Consider the following 21,674-nt stretch of genomic DNA (forward strand, 5'->3'; position numbering starts at 1 on the left):
AAGAAACAGATTTTTGTTAAGTATGCGCAACACCTGAGTGTTCCAAAGTGCATTCTTATGTGTTTTCATCCTGCAGTAAATCCTACTAAATTCAATGGGTCTTACTCCAAGAAAAGCATATTTAGCATTGCAGCCTCATGGTGCAATCCTATTTAAATTTATTTGAAAGAAAGTCTAGAGATGGGTGGACTGGCCAAAATAAAGGTGATATTAATTGCACAAATGTAAGTCATATGCAGAGTGTGTTAGTGTGTATCTATCAGGAAGGGTGAGGAAAAGCAGCACTGGGAATACAGGTGAGAGACAGTGGAATTATACCCCTTTCCCTCCTCTACAACTACTATTTGCTTCAGGAGCTAAGCCTCCATTGGCATTGCAAACAAACAAAAAAGCAGTGCTATTTTCCTAAAAAAGAGGTGCCAGAACTCACCAGGAGTTCTCTTTTAATGGCAGTGGCGGACACCTGAGAGGTGCTGTAAACTGAGTTCCAGTGAGTTCCGGCTGGAAAAAAAAGCCCTGCAAAAAAGCACTTGTTCATGGAATTAACATCACATTTCATTTGGCCCAAAGATTAAACATTCGGGAAATTTATTATACCTGTGCCCAACAATTGGTACAGTCCTATGCATTTAACTGGCTCTGCAGAACTAACTTTGGAGGATTCCATAATTAAGGTCAAGCAATTTGCTGCACAATCCTCAGAGGTCAGTCCCATTGACTTCACTAGAATGTAGCTCCAGGTAAGTGGGGACAACATTGCAGCCTCAAAGCCCTGTTGATTTCACTGAGAAAATTGGGATACAATTTGGATTATGATAGATGGGAGAAACTTTGGAATAAAGATATGAAATTCACAGCATGTGCTGGACTCCGAGAGAATATGGAAAAGATGATGTATCGTTGGTACATCACTCAAGTGAAACTAGAAAAGATGTATAGAACAGGGGACAAAACCTGCTGGAAATGTAAAAAGAAGGAGGGTGATTTCCACCATATGTGGTGGACATGTGAAATAGTGAAAAGGTTTTGGGGTCTCATTTACGATGAATTAAAAAAGGTTTTGAAATATAACTTCCCTAAAAAACCTGAAGCCTTTCTTTTAGGAATGGTCGGAGATGAGATTAAGAAGGAAGATCAAACCATGTTTCAATATGCAACGGTAGCAGCCAGAATATTGTTAGCGCAGAACTGGAAAACACCCAAAATCCCAACTATCAGAGAATGGCAAATTAAGTTATTCGAGTATATAGAGTTAGCAAAAATGACACAGAAGATCAGGTATCAGAAAAACACCAAATTTTTTAATGATTGGAACAAATTCATTACATACATGGAAACAAATTTAGAAAATATTAAAATTACAGTAGGGGTAATATAAAACCGGCGATGTAGAGATAAAAGTGGTAAAAAGATTCTGGAGAAGAAAACATTGGGATACAGCTCAAACCGTGGTGGAGGGAAGTCAGTTCAACAAAACTGTATGAATCAAACGTTTTTGTTATGTGACTTTTTTGTGCCTTTGTATTTTGCTTTATTTCTTTTTCTCTCTCTTTCTTTTTTATCCTTTTTGGATTGTTTGTGGTTTTTTATGTTGGTGTATATGTCAGGAATAAAATAAAAAGAATTTTCGAAAAGAAAAAAAAAGAGAGAGAGAGAAAATCAAGCTTAATGTCCACCAAATCATGTTTTTAATTTTCTGTGTCCCTGAAAAAAGCTGGGATTTTTGATACTATCTTGGATCAAAAAGCTGTCATTTGCTTTTCCATGCTTATTTTTATTCTGATTCGAGATTACTCTTGTCTTGTACGCATATTATATTGTAGAACAGTTGATGTGTATATGGGAAAGAACAGGATCACGCCTGCAGCCCCCCTCCCCCTGCCAACACATTCAGTATAACACATTCGCTGAGCGTAAGTGCATCTAATTTGACTGTACACATGTGCTCAGTCTTTTCATTTCTTGGAATTAAATTGCTCTTCCTCTATGAGGAAGAGATTGCATCTTTTTAGTAGAATTATTTATAGCCCCCCTCCCCCCTATTGCCAGTTCCATGGAAAACTTCACATTTCACATGCAAAAATCTCCATATTGCAGCCTTGCAGTTCTAAAACACACAGGGTTGTAGCAATACACACACAAAAATGCTCTGAAGTAGACCCATTGAAATAAATGGAATTAAGCTAGTTGATTTCAGTGGGTCGCCTCCTGAGTATGACAATTGGATCCAATCAGCTAGTATTTACTGTTTTCCCTCTTTATTGCCTCTTTTGCATTGGTGTCCTTGTAGGGCTGCTTTAAAATCCTCTATAGAGTACGGAGATCATTGGATGACTTCATTATGTAACATAAAATCACCATCCATCATTTTCCTCTAAAGGGGAAGTGTAGGGAGCTGACGACATTATTAAGCAATATATTATCAGAGACACCATAAGGATTTTTCGGAATCTCTTATAGAGGCCTCTAAAACAAGCTGCTTGCAACACCTGGTGCTTATTTATTTCCTGGACCAAATCTCAAACCATTGTTAGAGTTCCCAGTGGAAGATATTTATGGTTTTAGGTTTTCGAGCAGGCAAAGCCTTCTTTAAAAAGAGGGGCTATGTGTATTGGATAGAAAGTGAGAAGATTCTAGATTAATAAATCCCCTCTTTATCTGAACAGATCTGAGCAGATTAATGGCTTTGGTTGCTTCTAAGCTATTATTGTGCACAGTTAATTACATGTGAGCAGCAACCACTCACCGTAGCCCCAGATAGTGGAAGAAGCTGTACATTAATACACATTCGAAATTGAAAGGTACCTGTGTATTCATTGTCAGGGAGCAGCTGGGATCCTCCATTCATCAGCAAGACCCATAGGGAAAAACATCTGTAAAATACACATCTGGGTACTCATCTGTCTCATGCCTTCACTCTCCATGTGTTATGTCAAAGCTCCTCAACCAGTGCATTCAACCACAGCTGCTGGTTGTGGACTCACCAGCATATTCAGCTGCACCACTTGTGTGTTCAAATTCCCATCCGGCAATTTAGTCATTGCCGTTCTCCATTAATGGAGGCAGGAGGGTTATCCAGGATTCTAGAGGCCAATGGCACATGGTGCTGAATGCTTCATTGATGGAGACACGAATCTTTTCCCAACCTTCAACAGCAGGATCGGAACAGTAGTGTGCAGGAAGGGACGTTAACACTTCCTCACCAAAGAAATATCCCACTCCCTCCCCAAGCACCCAGTGGCACCAGTGATCTGCCTCACCTCCAAACCTGCAGTTTGCCAAAGGTAGGCTCACCTTTAAATGCAGACCAGGTCAAATTTCTCCTCCATCTCTTAGGCTCTTGGTGAAAGCCCTGAGGTGGAAATAGCCCATAAGATGTGGCACGTTTTTTTCTCCCTCTTTCCGCCTTCAGATCTTAACAGCACCTTCTTCACACTATTTTCTCTCACCATGAAGGTGCTTTTGAACCTTCATTCTAAGCTTATTTACCACTCATTCTAAACCGTGGGAGTTTTAAAAGCATAATTCAGAATTGATGGTATTAATTTCTCTTTGTGGGAGAATCCTATGGGACTGAAACAAAGCAACACGAGTCAGTTATCTTCCCATGTTGTGATTTTTGGTAACTGTAGACATTGTTTAAGAATCAGCTATTCCTGTTTCTTCACATAACATAGCCTTGGAATAACTCCAACAGTATACATTCAAGCCATGTCCATCACATTATATTTAGCTGGAAGTCCCCCTATTTCATATCTCTATCTGGTTATTACTTTTGCTTTTGACAATTGCATGGTGAGCAAAAAATACCTGAGAACATAATGGAAGGCACGAACTACTTTAAGAAACCCAAAATCCTGTGGTTTAACACCAGGATATACTTGCCTTGTCAAAAGAGTGAAAAATTCAAATGAATTAAAATCACTATTGGCATGTAAGTTATTGTTCTCTGAGTGCTGAGGTGAGTAATGGGGCAGACTAAGCCAACTAGGTTGATGTGGCCATATACTTTTGAAAGTGTCACAGGACTTCTTTTATGTGTGGTGAGTGAACACATATAGATATGGCTACCAGTGGTGGGTGAAATCTCATCACTCAGTTTAGGATTGCTGCACCTTCTTACATTCTTAAGAGAACCCTGTGTGTACTCCAAGTCCCAGCCAGCATGGCCAATGGTCAGGGGTGATGAGAATTGCAGTCCAAAGCATCTAAGAAAAACCTTCTGGATCATGGCAGTGGCTCATCTCCTGCAGTTTCCAGCAATTGGTAAGGCACCAGGTTGGGGAAAGGTGATGTAGGCTTTGTCCCGACCTTCAGATGAATGTGTGGAGGTCAGTGCAATCTTCTCCCTCCCTCCCCCTTCACACATTCAAAGAATGCCTGAAAGGGGTTCTTCTCTCCTCCTAATCTACCTACAGGTTTTCTTTGTGGCTTTAAGCGCGGTAAGAATTGCAAAGGCCTTTGGCAACCGCGACACAAAAATTATTGCTCTAAAAAGAAAGCGATCTTTATGAGGGCTTCATCAGAAGCACATGTTATCTAAGTATTGGGAATATATTATTCCACAGGACTTGGCGACGGCCCAGAAGCCGGAGCGCTGCGCACAACATTGGCCCGTGCAATTTGAGAAGCTGCTGAGCATCCCAAACAAGAGCAGCAACGATAAGAGATAGCAAGAAAGGTTGAAGAGCTGGTCATGTTTAGCTTAGGGGCCTGAAGGCTCCAGGGTGATGGTGATATAATGGTTCTCAGGTCTTTGAAAGTAAGCTGCAAGCGGGATGGCAAACAACTGTTGGCTGAGTGGAATTTGACTGCATAGCCCATAAATGATGACTGAACTGTCAAGCCTTTGGGATTAAATACCAGAGTCTTCAAACCATCAGAATATTTAAATCAATCTTCACCAGCCCAGTGCTGGGCTGGCTGGGGTTGATGGGAGCTGTAGTCCAAAACATATGGAAGGCACTCTGGAAGGCTGGTGAAGGTTGATTTAAACTATCTATCTTTTTCTACGTTCTTTCATATGTGGTGGACCTGTAAAAGGGTAAAAGATTATTGGGAAGTAATTGATAATGAATTGAAAAAAATGTTTAAAAGCACCTTTCCAAAACCAAAAAGCTGAGTCCTTTTTGTTGGGGATAATTCAGATGGAAATTCCCAGGTGTCAAAAAAGGCTATTTATGTATGCCACTATGGCAGCCCATGTTTTGTTAGCCCAAAAATGGAAAACGAACAAGGTCCCAACCAAAGCAGAAGGGCAACTTAAACTGATGGAATATGCACAGCTTGCTGATCTAACTTACAAAATAAGAGAACTAAGAAGAACATTCTTTTAAAGAAGATTGGGAAATGCTTATTGAATATATGGGGGGAACTGCGTACAATTGAAAACGTTGGCAGCATTAGGATAAATTCAACAGTGTAAATAATCTTTGATGGAAGTAATGATGGAATACTGAATGGTTTAGTTTATATAAAATATGCAGAGATTTATGCTATGCAAAATGAACCATGGGAGGAGAAGAAGGGAAGTCATTGATATTTTAAGGTTGTTTAAATTAATATTCTAAATTGTAAAACAGAAAAATTTTAAAATTAAACAAACATACAAACAATGTATTTTTGTACAATATCCCTGGGAAAGATGGTGTATATTGACATGTCCCATCACTCCAGTGGCATTTGTGGCATAGGAAGCTGCCTTCTACTAAGTCAGACCATTGGTCTATCTAGGTCAGTATTGTCTGTACTGATTGGCAGCAGCTCTCTGAGATTTCAGACAAGGCTCTCTCCTAGCCCTACCTGGTTGTGTCCAGTCCCAGTAGCAACTGGCCATTCTTGCTGCTTAGAGCAGCTGCAATCTGCGTTTGTAGAGGGAACTTTCAAAACAGGCATTGGGAACCTGTGGCCCTCCAGATGTTGCTGAACTACAACTCCCATCAGCCCCAGCAAGCATGGCCAGTGGTTGGGGATAATGAGAACTGTAGCTGTAGCAACATCTGGAGGGCCAAAGGTTCCTCACACCTGTTTAAACTATTAAAGGCAGTCCTTGGACCATCTTGTAAACCTTTGTCATTTGGGGGTATATTTTGGAGCGTGTGTTTTTAAAAACTGCAAATTGAAATGAATGGTATGGATGGTGTTTTTCTTTTTTACAGATAGGAAAAAGAAATTATCCAAAAGCAAGAAGGAAGTAAGGACATGAAGGGGACGGCCAAATGCTGTCTGTTGGTTGGAAGATGTTGAAGAAATCCCCTGTGGAAAAACAACAAAGAAAGGTACCAGGAAACAAAGTATTATTTTCATGTTCTGCCATTAGCTTGCCACCTGTTAGCTGTGATCATTACCCAGAGCTGAAAGGGGAAAGGCTAATCTCTTGCACATTTAGATCAACAAACTCAAACAAAACCTGCCTAATTATCCCATTGAACCTGTGTCAGTTTTTTAAATCCAGCTCCCTTTCCCAGCTTGGCTGCAAGCCAAGCCCAGCAAGCTGGTGTCCATAAGCCGCATGCTAATGACAATGTCCTTTCATTCCAGGAATGATATAATTGCCAAAAGCAGTTTACAGACTCATTATTTTTATGGTCATATTTCAGAGGAAGAGTCAAAGGTCAGTCTAGGGTTTGCTTGGGAGCGTATTGGATCTTGCCTATTGAGAGCATGCAGCAGCAGCAACAAACCAACTCCCAAAGAGCAAAGTGTTATCCCCGGGTTAGCCAGGATTCCCACTGTCACAGCAATGACAACCTAAGAATGATTCAGGTGGTCAGTTTTTACACAGCCCATTGCTAATCCGTACTTAAAGAAAATCCCCCTGTGATGTGAAAACAAATAATTCATTTTGATGTTGAATTGAGCACAAGCGTTTTGTCCAGATAAATTCGACGTGCTTTATTTAGTACACTTTTATTCTGCTGCTCATCATAATAATGTTGACACATTTTTTGCCAGTTTTTTTGGGGGGGAGGGGAAGTGCTGAACCATTTGTGTGAATGTTCTTGCAAGTATGAATGAGATTGCCCTGTTTCCACCCCACATTCAAACATATTTGTTCAGGAAGGGTATTTCACCACACACACACACACACACACACACACACACACACACACACACACACCAAGAATGTCCGCATGGGTGGATTCCACAACTCCAAAGTATCATTTTTCACCAAATCATTTATATCGGTTTTTAACTGAAGCTAACCAAGGCAAGCTCTCATTTCATTGTTTCCTACTTTCCTAGGCAAAGGAGATAAAAGAAGGAAGAGCACGAGATCAAGTGGGTGTGAAAGGAAGATCAGAAAGGGGAACAAGCTGCTAGTTAAATGTAGGCAATGAGGAGCCCTCCTGAACTTGGTTGGACTACAACTCCCATCATCCCGGACCAACGGCCATACTTGCTGGAGCCAGTGGGAGTGGGAGTCCAGCTACATCTGGAGGGCACTATAGTGGCCAGATGTGTACTTGTTATTGTTGTTTAGTCATTTAGTCGTCTCCGACTCTTCATGACCCCATGGACCAGAGCACGCCAGGCATTCCTGTCTTCCACTGCCTCCCGCAGTTTGGTCAAACTCATGCTGGTAGCTTTGAGAACACTGTCCAACCATCTCGTCCTCTGTCGTCCCCTTCTCCTTGTGCCCTCCATCTTTCCCAACATCAGGGTCTTTTCCAAGGAGTCTTCTCTTCTCATGAGGTGGCCAAAGTATTGGAGCCTCAGCTTCAGGATCTGTCCTTCCAGTGAGCACTCAGGGCTGATTTCCTTCAGAATGGATAGGTTTGATCTTCTTGCAGTCCATGGGACTCTCAAGAGTCTCCTCCAGCACCATAATTCAAAAGCACCAATTCTTCGGCAATCAGCCTGGTCATTGCAAAACCCTCTAACCAGAATCCTGTAGTCATGATGGTGGTGATTGATTGTGACTTTTAGCAGTAGCGTTGTTTAGTTTTGAATGTGGCTTTCCTATTGCATTTCTTATATTGATTGCTTTTTTGCTGGGACTTGTAAACTGAGAGATTTCTGTTGAAAGATGAAGTAAATAAATAGATAGATTTGGGGTGTAAAATTCAGGACTGACAAAACACGGCACTGCAGAATTCTGTTCCCACAAGAAGCAGTGGTGGCCACCATCTTTGATGGTTTTGAAAGAGGATTGGACAAATTCATGGAGGGTAAGACTATCAGTGGCTACTAGCTGTGATATCTATACTCTGTTCTCCATGGTGAGGGGCAGCAATGCTTCTGAAATACCAGTAGCTGAAGACCACGGGAGGGGAGAGGGCTCTTGGGCTCAGGTCCTGCTTGGGGGCTTCACCTAGGTATCTGGTTGGCCCCTGCAACAATATGATACTGTGAAAAATCACCCTTTGGCCTCTTCTTGTGTTCTTACATTCCTACGTTTCCATTTCAGACAGCAGAGATCAATGCTGAAGACCAAATATTCACTCTGTTGGGAGAATATTTGTCTTCTGGTTTTGCTTGTGAGAACTGGGGCAGGGGGTTGTTTCAGTTCCAGGACTGCAGAAGTGGGCAAATGGTATCTGCTGTAAAACCATAGTTGAATTATAATAAAACAATACCTCAGTGGTATATTATATAATAAAATGAAAACAGCATATTAACTGAAACAGTAAAATTGTAATTAAACGCATACATCCCTTACAGTGCAAGCTTATAATGTCTACTCAGATGTAAGCCTCATGGACCTCAAGGGGACTTACTCCCAGGTAAGAATGGGTATAGGGTTGCAGCCTTAATGTCCCAAAGCATGTTGGCTAACTTTATAGATCCTCTGCCATCTGCAGTTAATTACTGTAGTTTTACTATTAGCAGGTCAATAAACTTTTGATCACCTCTTTATTCTTTTATTGGGTTCTGTGCCAGCTTATGTTTCAGTGTGAGGTTCAGTAACAAGTTTTTCCCTGAAATAGGGAAAATTAATAATTCTGAGGTGTTTGACATGTTTTAAGGGCAGGGATTATATGCTGCTTTGGGTGATAGACCTAAACACTTATTTATTTTTTTGCCAAGGGAATTCTGTAAAGTGCCATGTGCACTGACAACAATCGGATTAAAACACTATTAATAACCTCTGCAGTTCAAGCTTGTGGATATCAACTCACAGGTAAGCTCCACTGTGTTCAATGGGATTTACTCACAGGAAAGTGTGCATACCTCAGCCTAAGTGTACATAACTCTGGGCACAAGAGTTTCAACCTGCAAACAGAATTTTCTCAGATATTCAAGGGCCAGTATCCTGTTCTCACAGTGGCCAACCACATGCCCAAGAGAAGCACACAAGCACATCCTGAACAATAGTGCACTGTAGCTCTTGATCAGTGAAAAAGAAAAATATTATTGATGTTGACATTCCAGTTTACATTTTACCTATAATTTACACTGGGTACCTGTGGAATATCAGTTACTTGATTTTGGCAGCATATAAATAGTTGAAATGTTACCCTGGAAGAATTGTTTCTTGTATTATTATTTTTAAGCAATTTAAAGAGGCATAATTCTGTTTCACTGTTGCTAATCGAAGGCTTTGTATTGCGATTCTTGTTGGTGTTGGATCAGAGCCTCGGTTTTTACTGTGTGCTGCACTCTCAGGACAATAAAGATTAGTGTGTTTGAATTGGTTAAGGCTAAAGAAACAAGTGAGGAAACCAAATCCTTGCCACATCCATAGTAAAGATGAAATCCACACACACACACACACACACACACACACACACACACACCCAGCTCACGCACACACATACAAACCAGTCCCCACTCAATTAAACAAAGCCTGTTTACCCCCTCCCTCCTTCATATCTGAAACCCATTATTCTGTGAGTGTAAACCTAAATAATAATAATTAATTGTAAGTAAATAAGCTGGAACTCTCACCAAACTGTGTGTCTGTGTTTCAACTGAGATGCATTGTTTGACTGAGGGCATTTTAATGTTCGGTGTCCATTTCAATGAGGTCATCAGATGTGATGGAGGATAAGAAGCCTGGATGTTTTTAAAGTGGTGCATTGGAGGGGTTTTTTGCCTAATGTTGGGTCCCCCCCCACCACCACCAACACAACTATTAAAAGTACAGTGGTACCTCATGTTACAGACGCTTCAGGTTACAGATGCTTCAGGTTACAGACTCTGCTAACCCAGAACTAGTACCTCAGGTTAAGAACTTTGCTTCAGGATGAGAACAGAAATTGTGTGATGGCGGCGCAGCGGCAGCAGGAGGCCCCATTAGCTAAAGTGGTACCTAAGGTTAAGAACAGTTTCAGGTTAAGAACGGACCTCCGGAACGAATTAAGTTCTTAACCTGAGGTACCACTGTACACGGTCCCTGTCTTATGCTATATTTGCTAATCCTATGCATACCAGTTTGAACTGGTTTTATCATTTATTTTATTTTATTTTAAAAATTTAGAATCCACCCTTCTTCTATAGAAAGGGTGGGAAATCTTTTCGAGTCCTTGTGGACAACTTTCTGGGGGCCACATATTGGAAGTGGGCAGGGGCAGCTGCAAAAGTGAGTAGACTTTCACCTTTTTACATTGCAGTCAGGATAAAAATCAAAGGATCTTACACACACAACATACATCTCTCCACCCTCCTTTCAGGCACATCCAACAAGAAGCAATTCCTCTGGGGTAATTTTTTCGATATTCTCCTGAACTGTAGGGAGGATTTCTCCTGGAGAACATTCAGTGAAATGGTCTGCCCAAGTTCACCAGCTGTGGGACCAGTCTTAATATCGTTTAATCTCATGTTAATATTGTTCAAGGAAGCAACAGAGGTGGCCCTTCACTCTTCCCGGTTCCCCTATATCAGCCCTGGCTTCTTTCATCCACCAATATGAACTGAAAATAAAGCTTAATCCAACAATACATGAGCCTGAATTTCCCAGAGGAGAATTTTCCAGGGGGAAATGTCTGAGATTCTCTCCCTGTTTCATTTCACCAGAATATCTGACAAAATTCCACCTGCCCCACCTTGAATGCTTCAAATAATGTGGAGAACTTTTGGAGGCCATTTTCATTCAACCCAAATCTAGAGATCAATGAATACAGCATTCACAGAAAGCTGGTGGCACCTTTTAATTTTACTACATTTCCTTTCCGCTTTCCTCCCTTCCCTCTTAGCCCCCTCCCAAATGCTTATAACATTGCAGTTGAGAGCTAAGTCATTTAGTTGCAACTACTTTCTGTTGCTTATGAGTGCTTTCAAATGGGAAGGGAGTCTTAATGTGATACCGGAAAGGGCATTAGATAAATAAACAGGTCTTTGGTTCTGACATTTCCTGGAAGCTTAAGATCATTAACTGAGGGGTCCCCACTCATCTTAACGCTTTGCCCATTAACAGGTACATTTGAGTCTTTCCTAGGGAATTCACCAGCCTCTTCTCATTCTCGGGGCGAATGGTTTGCGAGTGACATGCCGTATGGTGTGTGTTAACTGACTTACTCCCAAAGGGACACCGATATGCCCTTAATTAGGATGTTGGAAGCATCAAGTGAAGCCTTCTGAGATGGCATCAGGAAACGAGGTGAGGAACTGTGGCTGCTCACCGCCTATTTGTTTATAGTACTTATTTATTTATTTTTAAGATTGCTCACCCCACCTTTCACCATAAGATCCCATAGCGGGTTACAGCAAGGGAAAATACCATTTTAAAAGCAGATGAAACCATAGCAATTATAAAACAAGTAAAATCGTTGTAAATGGAACAGAAGAGTATAGATTTGGCAAAAGAAATAAAAAATCATTCCTTTCCTCCTAGTGAAAAGATAAAAGAAGAAAGAGTTTTCTCTGGGAAGTGTATCTGATCCCAGTCTATCCTAACTACAACCACGTAAATTAGGTAACGGTGAGCGATGGCGACTGGCCAAAAGTTACCCACTGATGCTGTTATTGTTGTTGTGGTGGTGGTTGTTCTCCTCCTCCTTCTTCTTCCCACCCTGGCATCCATCCTTTCCTGGAGATCCCAGGGCTGCTCTCAATGTTAAAAGCAGAATTAAAGCCCTAACCTAAAATCCATTATAAGAATAAAGCAACCAGCAATAAAGTCTGAATGGGGATTTTGAACCTGGGTATTCTCCATCCTACTCGAATAACATCCGGCTGTATCCAAGAAACATCCCATGAATGCTGGGGAAAGGACAAAATAAACTTTAGAATGGGCGACTGCAGCACCAGAATATTTATGCATTTGGCAATGCTAGCTCTAGATGTTTGGAGTGGGTGGTGGCTTCCGTGAACCCCCTTAACTTAGAAGAAGTGGTTGGCATCTTAGACTGCACCATCTCAGTCTCAGTTGAACAAGGTAACTGTTAGATAGATTTGTAGCTGGTTGACCATACCCAAAGAGTACTCATTAATGGTTCCTTGTCATCCTGGAAAAAAGTGACAAGTGGGGTGTCTAGAGGTTCTGTCCTGGGTCTGTTGTTGTTCAACATCTTTATAAATGACTTGGGTGAAGGAATTGAGGGGATGCTTATCAAATTTGCAGATGACACCAAACTGGGAGGGGTAGCTAATGCTGCAGAAGACAGAATCAGAATTCAAAATGACCTTAACAGATTGGAGAACTGACTGCAAGCTAACAAAATGAATTTCAATAGGGACAAATGTAAGGTTCTGCACTTAGGCAGGAAGAACCAGGTGCACAAATATAGCATGGAGAACACATGTAGCAGTACATATGAAAAGGATCTAGGGGTCTTGGTGAACCACAAGTTTAACAAGAGTCAACAGTATGATGCAGCAGCCAAAAAAGCTAATGCTATTCTAGGCTGCATCAACAGAAGTATAGTGTCCAGATCAAGGGAGGTAATAGTACCGCTCTATTCTGCCTTAGTCATACCACACCTGTAATACTGTGTCCAATTTTGGCACCACAATTTAAGAAGGATGTTGACCAGCTGGATGTGTGCAGAGGAGGATGTGTGCAGAGAAGGATGTGTGCAGAGGAGGGCAGCCAAGATGGTCCAGGGTCTGGAAACTAAGCCTTATGAGGAGCACTTAAAGGAGCTAGGTATGTTTAGCCTGAAAAAGAGGAGACTCAGAGGAGATAAGATAGCCATCTTCAAGATATCTTAAGGGCTGTAACATGGAGGAGAGAGCATGCTTGTTTTCTCCTGCTCTGGAGGGTAGGACTTGAACTAATGGTTTCAAGTTGCAGGGCCATCTTTAGCAGATGTGGCGCTGGAGTGCAAATATCCACCCAGTGCCCCCAAATTACACGGATAGTGTTGGGGTGGCCGTAGCTGCACACTGCCAGCTATCTGTGGGGGGGCGCAACTCTCCCCCATGCTGCTGTGGGAAAGCAATCCCCGCAGAGGCTTGGGAGTGAAGTTGCGCCCATCCCTAGCCTCCTCAGGAGGAGAACGATCCCCACAGAGGCTTGGGAGGGGAACTGTGTGCCCGCCAGCCATATGGTTGATAGGGGAACAGCTTCCATCCTAAGCCTCTGTGGGGATCACTCTTCTCCCGAGGATGCTTGGGAGGGAAGCTGCACACCCGCCAGCCTTATGGTTGATGGGGCGCAGCTAGCAGGTGTGCAGGGAAAGGGGAGGCTGCCGACAAAACTGCGCAGCTCCCCTACTTGCTGAGGTGTCCCTGGGGGGCCAGCGCCCTGGCACGATGCACGACTACAATCTATGGAAAAGATGGCTCTGTCAAGTTGCAAGAAAGGAGATTCCCACTAAACATTCGGAAAAACTTTCTGACAGTAAGAGTTGTTCAGCAGTGGAACAGACTCCCACAAGAGGGGATGGACTCTCCTTCCTTGGAGGTTTTTAGAAAGAGGTTGGATGGCCATCTGTCATGGATGTTTCTGCTGAGATTCCTATGATTCTATGATCACTTAGAGTTGCTGTCAGGGGGCTTTGGGAGGGGGAGATAGCAATCATTCCCCCTCCCCATGATGGTCTGGGGACAGAATTTACACACAAACACACAAACACCAAGCCAAATTTCTTCCTCTGAGAATTTTCAGCTCAGCCTTAACAACTTTTGCACACTTTATGGCAACTTGTTTGGCTTCTCTAGAGAATTACAATAACGAAAAGTGTGAGCAGATCAAACACTTTCATATCCTTTATATTTCCCTTCAAGCCAAGTGCCCCTATATATTTACAGTGCTTCAATTGTGGTGTTTGGTCATGGGGAAACTGCTTGCTTGGTTTTATGGGGTTCTCATGAGAAAAAAATAGGATAATGAGGTGTTCTGGATATTAATGTGACACCATTTTATTGGGCCAACTGAAGTATTATGAAACACAAGGATTAAGGACACAAATCTGCATGCAGAGTCAGTGATACACTTGAAAATGCTCCTTTATAGTTCAAATCTTCAACTTTATTGCCTGACTCGCAAATGCATCTTTCTGGAGGCCCTTTGGACAAATTCTTTCTAATAATCATGACGCAGGTACATTATTAAACATCTGCCTATATTAAGCTAAGGATTTGTTCGAACTACAGAAGGTGTTTGGTAACCCTTTCAATACTTTATGGGTTATTCTTACAGTTTAGCACATTACTATAAATAATGACGGTGATTATGATGCTTATTCAGGGCAACACAAAGCAGATGTTGGCAGCCAGGAAAAAATGATTGGATGTGTAATGACAAAGGTATCGTGAAAGAAATTGGATTTGTCAGTAGAAGTCAGCGGGGCAGCACAAGAGAGGTGATGATGCTCACCTGCACGCCAAATTGCAGGAGCTTTTCATAGCAGCCACACTGGTGCCACCCCTTCCCTTAAAAGCCATTACAGCAGCATAATGTGGTGATGCATTATTGCTCTGGCAGGGGCTACTGGAAGAAAAGCAGTGGCCCCATTTTTTTCAAGACTGTCAGTACATCATTAGGTAAAATCATTCTGGGGCCTTGTGGGAAATGTGGGTTATCCAAGCCAGCTCCGGTGCTGGTAGTGAGTTTCACCCCCTGCCCCCAAGATTCCCTCACTCCAAATTTGGCCCCTGTTGCATTCCTGACTTCCAGCCCCATCAGCTTACCATGCGAATCTGCTGGCATTTACAGGCTTCAGTTCAGAAAGTTGCATTTCTTCCCCAGCCATTGCAGACTATCTCTCTCCAAGCCTTCTTCAGTCGCAGCTGCACGTCTCCCTCTGGGCAAAGTGTGTAGCCCCCTCTCCCCCTTGATGGCTGCTCAGTGGACACAGAGGAATGTCCCTTCTGCTATGCTTACACACCTCGGTGGCCGCCTCAGTGGTTTTGAAGCTCATAACTCTCCATCTGGCAGCTCTGTCTCTGACCTGGGGAAAAAACCCTTAACCCTGTCATGCCTCTGTTTTCCCTTAGAACAACTCAGAAAGCTCTTAAAATTTGAGTGCTATAGTAAGATGATGAATATGAGGTATTCAATTCCCACTGAATTCAATTGGACTTACTTCTGAATATACATGTCTAGTATTTTGCTTGTTGGCCTTTGAAAAACCATATACAGAATACTATACAAGGAATATTAAGAGCAATGCGGCTGCTACAAAAGAGAATGGTATGCAGGGGTGCCAACTTGAATAAAATATGGGGGGGGCAAGTTAGCCACGCCACACATAATCAATCACGTGAAGTAGTGAGTGGACACCATTTGAATAGCAGTGGCCTCTAGGGGTTGGCTGCTATGATGCTATGTACAGTGGAACCTCAGTTGTTGAACGCTTAGGAAGTCGAACGTTTCAGCTTTCGAATGCTGACAACTCAGAAATGAATGCTTCCGTTTTCAAACGCGCCTCTGAAGTTGAATGGCTTCTGAGGTGTGTTTCTCCATTTTTTTTCAATGGATTTTGCCGACCGGCAATTGCGCCTCAGTTGTCGAACGTTTTGGAAGTCGAACGGTCTTCCAGAATGGATTATGTTTGACAACCGAGGTTCCACTGTATCATATTTTTCTGTACAAAAATGTTCCCATTGCAAAAATAAAAATAGAAGCAACTAATTTAGAGGATATCTACTGTTTCACATTAACTCACTTGGGAGCTATTTTCTCCGCCATGTGCTCTACCCTGGAGGGCACTCATCGCACTGCCTTGACTATACAAATTATAGACATTTATGACTTGGGGAGCCTTCTTAGTCTCCTCCTGTTATTAGCGTAATATCTTGCAGCTGCAGTCATGAGTGTCCTGCTAAACTTAAGCCTCCTTTCTTTTGCCTATCGTGCATGTATCTTGTAGAGTTTTATGGTATCCAGTGAATTCAGCTGCTTCCTACCTCTGCCGCCCCTCCATTGATCCCAACATGCCTATGCAGTTGCTCTCACAGCGAAGCCTCGCTCCTCATAAATGTGCCAGAGACATAAATGCATGTCATGTGGTGTAATTGGGAGAGGGATATATATCTATCTATCTTCCTGTTCTTTCATTTTATGGCTGCGCGTGAAACGATCCCATGGAGAGAAAGAAGCCAGCCCTATAACCTTTCCACATTCGGTGCCTTGAGCTCATGCTCGTGTTCCTGAAGTCTTTTGCCTCCCTCCTCTGTGGCAGTCTGGTCCTCCTGGATGGGAACGACCCCCCTCACCCCCTCCCTCCTGCTATCCTTTCCTTTGGAGTCGAAACGGCAGACACCTGGCAGACATTCCAGGGAGCGAATCTGCAGCGCACCTCCTGCTCCACACAGGCATTTGAGCTGAACCTTGTTTTAGCGATCCCCGAGGGCCTCTCAATCAATAATCCATGTACATTTTATGAGGGCCGGATTACAGGGATTTGCAAAGAGGGTGATTAGGTAATGCTTCAAAGGACACTTCCCACCAACACCTGCGACATTAACAAGGCACACCTATTAATAGAAAAACGCACAATTCGGTACGAATAATCCCTAATTCTGGTAACCTCCACATCATGAGTTGCGACCCTTGGAACCCTGATTTAGTTCCAAATAGCCAATTGGATTTAGATGGCTGGGGCTTCCAACATCTGGCTGAGTGATGACATCTCAAATATGTAGGGTGTCATGGGAGCAGGGGGGGGGGGTAGGGTGGGAATGGACAGACCAAGAATAGGAAGCTACACAAAGGACCGGACAATAATAATGGTCCCTTTCAGCTCACACCACCTGCATAATCCTACCACATGAAAATGACTTCCTGGCCTGAACTGTCTCAAGAGGCTACCTGCAGATTAGCTAGCGAGAGAGATACCTGAAAGGGTTGTCAGGCACCGGTGGGGAATGTCAAGCCTGGGCTTCTCTTTCTGGCCTTCAGGGCTTTACCCAGGACAAGTCCCCTCCTGAGTTACATCCTTCATCATCAGTCCTGCTCTGCACCCTCCTTGAGTGTTTTTGCCTGCCTGGAATATGCCTTTGTACTCCGATCATGCTTCCATACCCTCCAGCGTTTTGTGACAAAGGTTTGGGGCACCAACTCCATCTCCATTGCTCGCCCCCCCTCCCTGCTTCTTCTCCTGCCCGCTCACCCCCTCCTTCCCTCCCCTCTCTTACTTTTGCTGTATTTGGCCTCCTGCTATGGGACCCTGCCTCTCCAGGCGCAGCACAGCCTGCAGCGCCCTTCGGGAAAATTGGGACATCCCAGATTGGAATCAGAAGCCGGCGCAGCTTCTGTCAATTCGAGATGTCCCGATTAAATCGGGACACTTCAGGGGGTCTGTGCTTCTTTCTTGCCTGGATGGAGGCTGAAGAGGGATAGGTGAGTGAGCGAGACTAGAAACTAGTCGGCTCTGCCTGCTTTGACTTCCGGTCCCCCAGAAAGTCACCCAGGCATGTGGCTTTTGGGCTGAAAAATGGTTCTACACCCTGCTATAGGAGAGCCTTTCCCAACCTTGGTCCCCAGATTTTGTTGGACTACAACTCTCCCATCATCTGCCGGGGCAGGGGCAGCATTCAAGGATGATGGGAGTGGTAGTCTGACAACATCTGGAAACCCAAGACTGCTTTAGAACAAAGTTTCTGTGTGGTGTCCAGATCCCTGGAAACTCCCTCATCCAAATTAGTAGTGCCACTAGGGTGGGGGTGTTTTAGCACCTGTAGCAGGAGAAACCTGGGAAGGTTTCCAGATTCAGCATCCATGGAGCGTATTGATGGTGATAGAAATTATATAGCATTACATTATATTTTCTTTCTCATCAGACATAGTTTCAAGATGTGAGATGTGTGGCCAGACATCAGCTGACTCAGGTCCAAACCAGACAAGACATGAAGAGCATCATCATATTTCTCAAGTGTTCTCATGTGCTGTTTTCTAAGTAGCAGGGGTGGAAGGGATTGGGACCACAGTACATAGAGAGGGTACCGGTTTAACCTTTTCCACTTGTGCTGTGTCCCCAAACAAAAAATACCCCTCCTGAAGTTATTATTCACCCAGGAAAGGACTACTATCAGGAAGGGGACAATAGATTCAGGAAGGGAGCCATAGCTCAGTGGTGAAGCATCCCAGTTTCATCCCCAGCATCTTCAGGTCGGGTTGGGAGAGACCCCCGTCTGAAATCCCAAAGAGTTGCTGCCAGTCAGTCTCAACAATGAGCAGCATTCTACTAACAAATCTTCTAACAAGGATTTCTGCAACAGGACTTCCCCCTCCTCGTCCCGCACACATCAATAATAAACAAACAAGTACAAGCTTCATCAGAACGGTAGAAAAAGCATCCAGTTTCACAGCCAGCAATGAGCTCGCTGGACCTTGTCAATCCGCATTCTTCTCATTTTACTCTGAGTTTGTTTATGCTATTGCATTATATAAAGCAACGGTTTATAGTGCTTTCATATTGTTTTATGGAAACGATAAAGTATCCTGGATTAATTACTTCTCTGGCTGTTTCGCAAACCTCATGTTGCTTCTTATATTGCGCAACTCATCGAGGAATCATAATAGCTAGCGAATGCATTCATCAACACAGTTTGGTGTGTTTAATCCCCACTGATTCAGCAAGACAAATGGTTCTGTGCATTGTCTTCATGATGCTGGGATGGCAAAGCATTGCAGGAAATATATACATTCCTCTATCTTTCCCTCCACTGCCAAACAATGACTGCAACAAAAGTTTCTTAATATTCACACACACACAGACACACACACACACCCCCCCCAAAAAATAGTACCAAATTTACAACCTGTCCACATTTCTTCTTGTTGTTTAGTCGTTTAGTTGTGTCCGACTCTTTGTGACCCCATGGACCAGAGCACGCCAGGCACTCCTGTCTTCCACTGCCTCCCGCAGTTTGGTCAGATTCATGTTTGTAGCTTCGAGAACACTGGTCCACATTTCTAAGAATGCATAAATGTTCATGCTGTTCCCCCACAACACACACCAGATTGAATAACGAGTGGAGTCATACTCCACAACTAACTTAAGGCCCATTTATTTCAATGGGTCTGTATTATTTATTAACTTAATTAGATTTACATATCACCTTTCCCCTGCCCCCAAGAAGGAAGCTTTGAGAGTTCTCCCCTCCCCATTTTATCCTCACAGCAACCCTGTGAGGTGGGTTAGGCCGAGTGATCATGACTTGCCCAAGATCCCCTGTGAGCTTCAGGGTTGAGTGAGGATTAAAATCCTGGTCACCCAGGTCCTAGCTTGACACGCTCAGCATTGCACCACACTTGATCCAAAGCCCTGCCTTTTAAGTGTGACTGAGTGTGGCTCCAATTTACCCATTTCTCTAGAATTCATGTATCTTGATGACTGTTGCTTCCTCAATGCAATGATCCTAATTGACTAGCAGAGCTAATGTGAGTAGCATTTTTGGTTCAAAGTTTCAAGTGCAGTTGTACCTTGGAAGTCGAATGGAATCCGTTCCAGAAGTCCATTCAACTTCCAAAACATTAGGAAACCAAAGCGCAGATTCTGATTGGCTGCAGGAAGCTCTGCAGCCAATCGGAAGCCGCACCAGATGCTTGGCTTCCAGTTTGAGAAACATAACACTCACTTCCAGGTTTCAATCATTCGGGAGCCGATTTGTTCGGGAGTCAAAACGTTTGAGATCCAAGGTAAAGGTAAAGGGACCCCTGACCATTAGGTCCAGTCATGACCGACTCTGGGGCTGCGGCGCTCATCTCGCTTTATTGGCTGAGGGAGCCGGCGTACAGCTTCCAGATCATGTGGCCAGCATGACTAATCCGCTTCTGGCGAACCAGAGCAGCGCACGGAAACGCCGTTTACCTTCCCGCCAGAGCGGTACCTATTTATCTATTTGCACTTTGACGTGCTTTCGAACTGCTAGATTGGCAGGAGCAGGGACTGAACAACGGGAGCTCACCCCGTCACGGGGATTTGAACCACCAACCTTCTGATCGGCAAGTCCTAGGCTCTGTGGTTTAACCCACCCGCATCCGACTATATTATTTATTCAAATCATTGTGGTTTTTTTGGAAGACACTGATAGGGAGGGATTAGGTCGAATAATTAGCAAATTGTTATGCCCCCTAATCCCTTGAGCTGGTGCGATCTATACAACCAATAAAGTAAAATAATTGGAGGCTTCAATAGTTTGCAGTAGAAAACAAGCCTTCTGAGGTTCTGGCCATCTCTATGATGTAAGAATTGGCCCCAAAAATTGGGTTGTGGGGATTGATGGGTATTTTCCGATCAGATGGATTTGAAGGGGGGAAGAGTGCAAAATCTGACTCACTTGCATGGAAAGAGCAAGCTATAGGAGACATCTTTAAGGACTTCTAAAGAACACCTCTGAGAAAAACAGACTCTCTTCAGGAAGCCTGTCACTGAATTGGAATCATCCTGTGGTTTGGAAGGAACATGTGTTCCGAGAAAACATTACACCAGTTTACAACTTGAAGACTCCTGCAGGTAATTGGTTTCATTCACTTTCTCAAAGTGTAAGTGCAGCTTCTTGCAGTTGTAACAGCTGTTTCCTTTGTTCTTGATTTTGCTTTTTTCCCCCTTCCCCTTTCTTTTATGCTTTGAAAAATCTGGCTTTGCTATTTGCTACATGGCTCCTCCTCCTTTCTAGCCTGCTCCACCGAGCAAAACGCGAAGGTCAAACAGCATGATATTTCCTATGACCCAAACTAAAGTTTAAGTTGGATTCTTAGGTTCCACTTGAATGAAAGTAAATTAATCAACATTCGCCGCGATAGCGGAAACATTATCCTCTTTTCAAGAGAGCTGGCCTGCTGTTATGCTATAACTGAGATGCTAAAATAGCTCTGTTTGTTTGTTCGATATTTTTAAAGGGCATTTATACCCTGCTCTTCATCACAATGGATCCCAGGGCTGAGTACAGCGCACAAATTACATTAAATCGCACAGGAATAAAAACAATCCTAAAGCGTAAAACCAATTTAAACGGCAAGAGCAGTTCAAACCACAGGGCAGGCTTCTCACCCTAAGCCATTAACACATAGAGACTGCAATCCTGTAGATGTAAGTCCCACTGAATTCAAGAGGGATTATTTCTGCGTAGACATAGCATTGCACTGTACAACCCTGAAAATGCCTGGGCAAACAGATATGTCATTATTTGGCATCAAAAACATATATAAGCATTGGCATCAAGTACACTTCTTTTTTAAACTTTTAATTAAAAATGTAGTAAAACGGCTACATACAAATTCAGTAAAAGAGAGAATCCAGTACAAAGCAATGCATAGCGTAATAATAGCAGTTCCAAAGCAGCTCAGAAAATCAGCCGCAATGTGTTGATTGGGGGAATAGATTTTTAACCACCTGCCT

The 21,674-nt window shown here is 43.2% G+C and overlaps 2 long non-coding RNA genes across 3 annotated transcripts in view; both read left to right on the plus strand.

Annotated features, from left to right (window-relative positions):
• The window catches only part of LOC310703695, a 41,814-nt gene extending 34,457 nt beyond the window's left edge, over nucleotides 1-7,357 (plus strand). For both annotated transcript variants that reach the window (XR_014524320.1, XR_014524321.1), the window contains exons 2-3: nucleotides 6,159-6,278; nucleotides 7,246-7,357. This is a non-coding gene — a long non-coding RNA (uncharacterized lncRNA). The remainder of the gene's footprint in view (nucleotides 1-6,158; nucleotides 6,279-7,245) is intronic.
• Nucleotides 7,358-9,099: 1,742 nt separating this feature from the next.
• On the plus strand, nucleotides 9,100-10,641 carry LOC310703689. Its single transcript, XR_014524312.1, has 3 exons — nucleotides 9,100-9,124; nucleotides 10,424-10,525; nucleotides 10,617-10,641. It is a non-coding gene; the product is annotated as an uncharacterized lncRNA (long non-coding RNA).
• The last annotated feature ends 11,033 nt before the right edge of the window (nucleotides 10,642-21,674 follow it).

Source organism: Podarcis liolepis (assembly GCF_965112155.1).
Source record: "Podarcis liolepis genome assembly, chromosome: 3".
Classification (NCBI taxonomy): domain Eukaryota; kingdom Metazoa; phylum Chordata; class Lepidosauria; order Squamata; family Lacertidae; genus Podarcis; species Podarcis liolepis.